Raw genomic sequence first — 7,553 nt, 5'->3', positions numbered from 1 at the left:
ATAATAACTTGGATGACGCCCCTTGGTTTCAAAGAGAAAAACTGGAAAAACCGGCGATCGCTTGTTCGCGCTCTAACAGTGTCGCGCTCTGTACGCCTCCTCGCCGACGCCAATTGGCGCTGCACATTGAGCTGTCTCCACGTCGTCGCTGCCGTTTGTTTAGTCAAAACTGACCCACTGTCGCGAATATTTATTGACTTCGCGCCGCTACCCGCAAGAAGGCGTGGCTCTCACTTTACTACGCCAAACCGTTTCCTATGAACCGGTAATCAACCCATGAAAATATGGTTCCGTTCCGGTTCGGGTTTAATATCAAATTCTTGATCTCCGTTAGTTTTGTCCCGGTTCCGTTAAAAATAACGGTTTTCCTCCGGTTTTCGGTTCGGCTTCTGTTGACACCCTGGTTAAAAGCTACATACTAATCGCGCATGATTACATTAGCCGCTTTGCCGCATCTCGCGGCACTAGGAATGTCACATGTCTGTCATCTACTCAGTTTTGGTTGCTGCACCGAGGCCACGGCATTTTCATCCTCGGAGGAGGATAAGCCAGTAAGACAATCAAGCCACAGTCGCCTGTAGTACAACGATGCTGTTTCAAGAGCCACGTACCATGCGCTAGCGAATAGCGCCATCAGCGCGTAGGCCTTAGATGATAATCGGCACAGCTTGCATAAGAATCGAGCTCCATTCCATTCCCACTCCCGTTCCGGGCAAAAGGCATCCAATTCTATCATCCGCATTAACTTGTGTAGCAGAAAAGCTATTTAAGTTAATGCGGAATGATTCCAATCGTGATGTTTTAAAAGAAAATAAATCTTTTCGCTCATTCTGCTTGTGCGTACCTGACGCTCAGTATGAAAAACGTCGACTATTTTTATTAGAAAATATGGGCGTCTTTGTATTCCCTGTAACAAGCCGAAAAAACATGGCCGAACCGGCATGTTACGCCAGGCTGCCCGCTCCACTGGGCCACCACAACGAACATGCCCACCGTTTCCTTTTTTTCTTCATAAACAAAAATAAAGATAAAATTACGAATCAATACCTCTAGTATTACGTTGGATACGAAAAAAAAAAAAAAAATTGGAGGTGTTTGGCCGGCTTTCTTCTTTATAATTGCAATGGCTATTACCAAAGTTTTGGCAACAATATTTGCTGTAGTAACACAACTCTGTAAGAAGCCTCCTTTTAATGTTTTGTTAAAAAGTTAATACAACTTTTTAACAAAACGTTTTTAATTTAATTTTTTAAACACCTCTGAATCAGGTATGAGAGTTGCCCTAGCAATAAATTAGGAGACCTTGTAAATTCTAACACCATCTTTTGGAGTAACAAACTTACAGGTTCAAATATGGCAAGGGATATCCAGATCAGTGCATGACGTTACACTACCACTCTACAACAATAAAAACTCGGGCATATTATTTAGACAATAAGCAGACACCCAAGCATAAATGAAGGGGAAGGTACAGCACAACGCTGCACAACCAAGAGCATCAACTGGTGAAAAGGGGAGGAAGCATCGAGACTTTATTATTCCTGTTTTCGAGCGGTAATATACAAGTGCACAGTATAAAATGAGACACCTGGATGACTGTTTATCACTGTTTCCTGTTTGTAGGTTGGTATACATAATCAGTCGAGATGCATAATGCAACTCATGACTGTAGGCATGCTAGTGCGGAATGCGGGGAAAAATGCCCTGGCATACACGAGTAGCAAGCATCCACAATCACAAATCCTAATCTCCGACACTCCAAGTGGACCGAGTTGCTTAAGCGCGAATTTGTGCGAACTACAGACACATAATCAAATCAAACCTCTATCACATACGACACTGGATGAATTTTTGGAGCACAGATGGTGAAACTGCTAAAGGCTTTGCACTATGCCTTTCTAGAACACAATATCAATGAGATAGGGCTACAACACAAGCAAAATATTTCACATGCAATTAAAAAACAATTCTAAACCAAGTATTTCACCTAGGAAAAACTATAACAAAAAAAAACGGAGAGAAAGACCATATAACTCTGCATGGAGCATTGTTCTAGAAGGAGTGAGGAATTTAATGAATAAAAACCATTCACTGAAAAGCAAAAACTGGATTTAAGAAATAGCAGTAAGTATTCTAGCCGGTGGTTAACTTACTGGTACCTCCAAGCTACCATCACAAACAAACCATACAGCCACTAAATTCTTAAAACACTATTGTATGTCATTCATTACACAACTGCAGCACAGGTCAGATGTACCACATTGCTTTTGAGGCAATGTTGCCAAAGTGATGCTTCTGGAAATGCAAGTTGAAAAGAGTATTATGTAGTATGTAAAGGAAAGCACTCAACGTCATTCTATTTCTTCAATTCAATCGCAACGCTCGGCTAGCCCCATCACGTATGTGGCAGAATGTAACTAACGTTACCAGTTGCATATAGATGTCTTGCCATCACAGGTGTAAAATCGTCTATCAACGCTAGAGCTCTTCCATTGGACAGATTCCAAGCAGCATAGCAATCAGCCTGCAGCCTCCAACATGCTTCCGAGACACAGCCATGCTTACGTCTTACCAGCAAGGATATGCTGACAAGGACATGGCATAGCTGGCAGTCAAAAGAAAACGACTGAAAGCATTTCGAAGTGGTCCTGCAGCAGGAAAGCTACGTAAGTTAATCTCCTTGAAAGTGGCTATGCTATGGCATGCTCTTTGAGCGTTCCTGACTAGTATGGATACTTCTACGACTAGATAGCTGGCAGGGTGCGTCAAGTGGTGACAACTCACTGCAAACCCTCAGGACGATTGACCCTTGAAGATACCGAGATGAATGTAGGAAAGTAAGCGAGATACGGTCGGTGAAGACTATAAATTATAATAGCGCACTTGTATTTCAAATGTGCTGCCGTGTATCTTTGTGTTTGAAATGCCCCACTCTGACAAGCCGTTGAGAAGCAGCTGCCAAGATGTTGCAAGCATCTTGGGACCCTTCTGGTGCGACTTGCTTCTGCGCGGGCACCAATGGCTTTATAGTAGTAGCCTCACTGACCCGAATGCCCGAAGACAGACTGACGCTATGCACTATCCTCTTACTCTCAGACGATTTCACTGAGTCGGTGACTGTGCAGGCTTGGACGCATGTTTGCTCTCGCAACAATGCAGTTCTTTCGTGCTGCGGTGCTGCTCTCTGGATGAAGATCATAGATCATGCAGCGTCCTCCAACACAGCTTCAAAGGTATGTACTAGAAACAAGTTCATAGTAGCTTTATTTGTCCCAAGAGATATTTTGTGAAGCTTTCAAATCAAAAGAATGAGGAGCAGAATTTTGATTGCTGTATCTCTTCAAGTGCTATATGTCTCTCAGAGAAAGGCATTTCACAAGCATAAAGCAATCATTTGGTATTACAGATGCCTATACGCATATGTACCTAGCTCAGCTCCAAATATTCAGCTTGATCCCGGGAGCTTACGTATCAAAGTTGGAATGTCACGTGGAAAATCCTGCTTGCAAAGAAAAAGTCAAATTTCCCTAGCAAATTCAGTTCTTTAAATGAATTGACCAAAGCTGACTTTGTATCTGTCAGGGGCAGGTGACACAATTTTACCTGGCTCTCCCAAGACAAGTAGCAAAGGCAAGCTACACGAGGTTATGAGCAAGTCTATGCATCCCAATGCCTTGACTTCAGTGATAAAAGCACCAATTATTGAAATGAAAGACATCACAATTAGAAGGGGTTGTCAGGCCTATAGTCACCAGAGGCCATTAGTGCTGATGGTGTCTCTCAGAAGCTGCAAAAGTGCCACCAAAATGCGCACACTTGCAACAAATAATTTTCACTACAGCCTTTTGAGGAATGACTGTATACAAACTTCTTGCAGAGGAATGTCAAATGCAAAAATAGAACAGAGGGAAGTGTGGTTCTAATACACAAGCTTCTGGTTTACAAGGAAAATTGGTTCCTGATTAAATGTCGCTGCTCAACAGGCAGCGACAACTGGATGGTACATTGCACGACACTGTTGTCCCAAACATGATGCCGGCACTTTTAGGCATGTGACTGGTACGGGTTAGAAAGTTGAGCACCAAATTTTACAAGCAACATTGGTGCCACAAACATGAGCATACCGCAATAAACAAAAAGCTGGAGAATGTGTGTTTCAGCTACCGTATTTACTCGCATATTGGTCGATACGTCGTATAGGTCGACCCCCTAACTTCGGGACCCCCGAAAAAAAAAAAAAGTTGAAAAATATAATACCGGGATTCGCGTATTGGTCGACCCCCCAGTTTTGATGAGGCGATTTTTGAAAAACAGGTCGACCTATACGCGAGTAAATACGGTAACTGTTTTGTGCCTTTAGATCACCGAATGACAGGAACGTGAAAGTGTGGTTTAATTAATTGCATTAGCATTGCTAAAAAGCTGTGATCTGTGAATAGCCTAATTGTACATTGCCAAACATTCAAACACTTCAAAAATCAGGAAAACCATGTTTTGGTTTTGCAGCAGTAAGCTCCAAAGCTGCAATGAAATACTGAGAGTATCAAGTAAAAGCATTTCATTCCTGCACAGTCTACACGTCTGTGTTTTGCCAAAAAAATCTACAAACTCAAAGCTTAAAAAAGAAGCCCCACAGAAGAAGTCGTCCACTAAGCCTGCTAGCAGCATCAATTAAAAATAAAGAAAATTAAGCAAATAAATATTTACAAAACAAAACTGGCAATGTACAATTAGGTCTTTCATACTAGATATACCTTGATATGGAATGAAGCTTCAAACAAATACTAGTTGGGAAAATAATTTTATCAAAAATACAATTAAGAAATATTGTCTGCTCAGAAATAATGCAAATTTTCTGTGAAGAAAGTTTGCGAGGCTACTAACTTTCTGGACAGCATGCAGAGAGCCAATCATGACAGTTTACGAAAGAAGATTAGCAATGGAGAGAAGTGAACATGTGCTTCTCAGTATAGAAAAGCATGTGAAAGTCATGCTCAGTAACTCAATGCTGATTAAAGTTTTGAGTTATAGTGTCGTGTATGGCCAGGGACTCAAACCGAAAAAATGTAACGTTTCGGTTACGGTTACCGTTTCCTGTTGATATCGGTTTCGTTTCAGTTTTTTACGGTTTAAATTTTTCCTGATTGGTTATCGGTTATATGTTCCTAAGAAACTGTTTATTTCGGTTTCTCCAATAATTATTTTTTATTGAAATGCTAGACAGCCGTTTTATAGTAAGAGGTTTGAAGTAGTTCCAGATATCCAGCAACGGGACATTCACAATAACAAAAACGTCTTAGTATTTCTAATTGGTAAGAAGTTGAACATTTCCAGCTCCAATACTTGTTCCTTCACTACATCTATTTGCATCATATAGTTTGACACCCAAGCATACATGTCACCCTGCTACTTGGGGATCTTCGCATTCTATATAATTAAAAAAAAAAAAAAAAATCTTTTACTTTGTTGTTTGGCAGCGTTTGTAAACCGCCATCAGAAAGTTCCCACTGGGTTCTGGAAGAGCCATTCGCACCTTCTCGTCGCTATAGTTTGTTGCAACCTAAGATATGCAGAAGAGGCTTCGCCCACACTGAAGGAAAAACTATAGCCTTTTTTAGTCAAATACTGCTAAGTGGAATAAAGTAATACAATTGAGAGCTGGGCTAGTTAATGAAAGTCAAACATAATGTAAATGCAATAGCGCAAAACAAGGAAGACTAAGGAGGGGAACAAACAACACCGAAAGCTGTAAAAATATGTCCTGTGTTGCTAGTTTTGTTTTTATAGTCGCCATTGTTGTGCACTGTTAAACCTACGCCACGTTTGCTATTTCCAAGCAAATGCATGTGGTTATAGAAGTGCACGTCTCTCGCTGTCCGATTCTGTTGTGCTAAAAAAATTGTGCATTTATATAGTGACGCCGTATTTCTCCGAGGTTTGGACGCGACGCTCCTCCTACAGATATGTTGCAACGAGGGATGTCACAAACTTTCGCCGAGCCAGATTTTTACGTCGAACCTCAAGGGTTGATTAGCAGTTCGACGAACCTCCTACCTTTTAAACAGGTTCTATAAGGTTCCACTTTTTGACAGTGTGGCTAGACTTTGATAGAAGCATGTCTAGGTTTGGAGAACACAATTTTACAGAATAGGCTGTTTTATTTTATAAATAGTTACAACCAACGGAACATAATTCTAACAACTTAAAAGTTGATAACATAATTTATTCTTGCTATATTACTAAAACAACCAAACAGTGCTGCCCTTACTAAAAGTAGAATGTCTGACTAGCTCATCTGGTCATCACCATCCAATCGAAAACCAACTGAGCCAGCCCGTCGCGCATGCGCATAGAGTCGAACCCTAATCAACCTTTCTCGAACTTTTCAATAAAAGTTTGAAAACATCAAACCTGGTCAAACTCCAACCCCAACCAGTTCGCAACATCCCTAGTTGCAAGCCAGGAATATCGGTGGTTTTGAAAGAATCGAGTCAGATGGACATATCAGAATTGTAAATTATTAGTTAATGCCCTGAAGGCGAGACATACTGAATTTGTGTAGCAATTGTAGGAGTGTGGCAGATTTAAAAATAGAGACTTTTCATTATAAGCTCGACCACTGATTCCAACTAGTATTCTTAGTCCTAAATTTAGATTGAACATAAATGCATTACCAGATGCACCACTCGCTGACGGTGTCAAATGGCCACAACATTTCAAGATCCCTCCTCAAGGTCCTTCTTGAGAGAAACTAATATTTTTGTTTTTCGGTTAAGGGGGGACACTGGCTAGAGCTCAAACTTTTTAACTACTCAAGTGATCGGAATGAAATTTGCAGGGGAGATTTAGCTTCAGATGTAGGTGTATTGTGCAAACTTTCAGCTCTCTAGGACAAATTTACGTACCTGCATAAGGTAATGTGTCACTTTTCATTAAGAAATCTATGATATGCAAATCAAGCTATTAAGCATCATTTTGACTGCTTGAATATAAAGTGGGGGATATGGGACCTCGGGCTATGTAGTTTTAATAACTTAAATGTAAATATTTCAGGAAGAGTTATTACCACAAACTATGAGATGCATATCTGTCCTCTGTCAATTTTTGAAAACTTGGTTTTTTATCACTGAGGACTTCAACCTAAAACAAAATAAAGTAGATAGCCCGATTCCTGAGTAAATTTCAGTTCAGAAACATCTTGATTGTGGTATCAGAATACTTTCACCTTCGAACAAAAGATTCCTTCGTATGAAATTTGCAGCAAAAAGTGGAACTGAGAAAAATGCATTCAAACATTGAACTCCTTTACTTTGTTACTGCCTCACAATGTGTTGAAAATATTTTATATCAACGTAACTATTTGGCATATGGTAATCAAATTTGGTGTAAGGGTGTATAATTAGTTTCTAAAACTGAAAACCTCAAAATTAAAAAATGAATTTTTTCAAAAAAATTTAAAATTTAGGCCCATGTCCCCCCTTAATACCGGCTAATATCGGTTAATATTGGTTACCGGTAAATAAATTACGGTTACGGTTTCGATAAATGTCAAA

The sequence above is a fragment of the Ixodes scapularis genome, unplaced genomic scaffold (assembly GCF_016920785.2).
Source record: "Ixodes scapularis isolate PalLabHiFi unplaced genomic scaffold, ASM1692078v2 PGA_scaffold3__209_contigs__length_174095766, whole genome shotgun sequence".
NCBI classification, from domain to species: domain Eukaryota; kingdom Metazoa; phylum Arthropoda; class Arachnida; order Ixodida; family Ixodidae; genus Ixodes; species Ixodes scapularis.
This window is presented reverse-complemented; position numbering follows the sequence as displayed.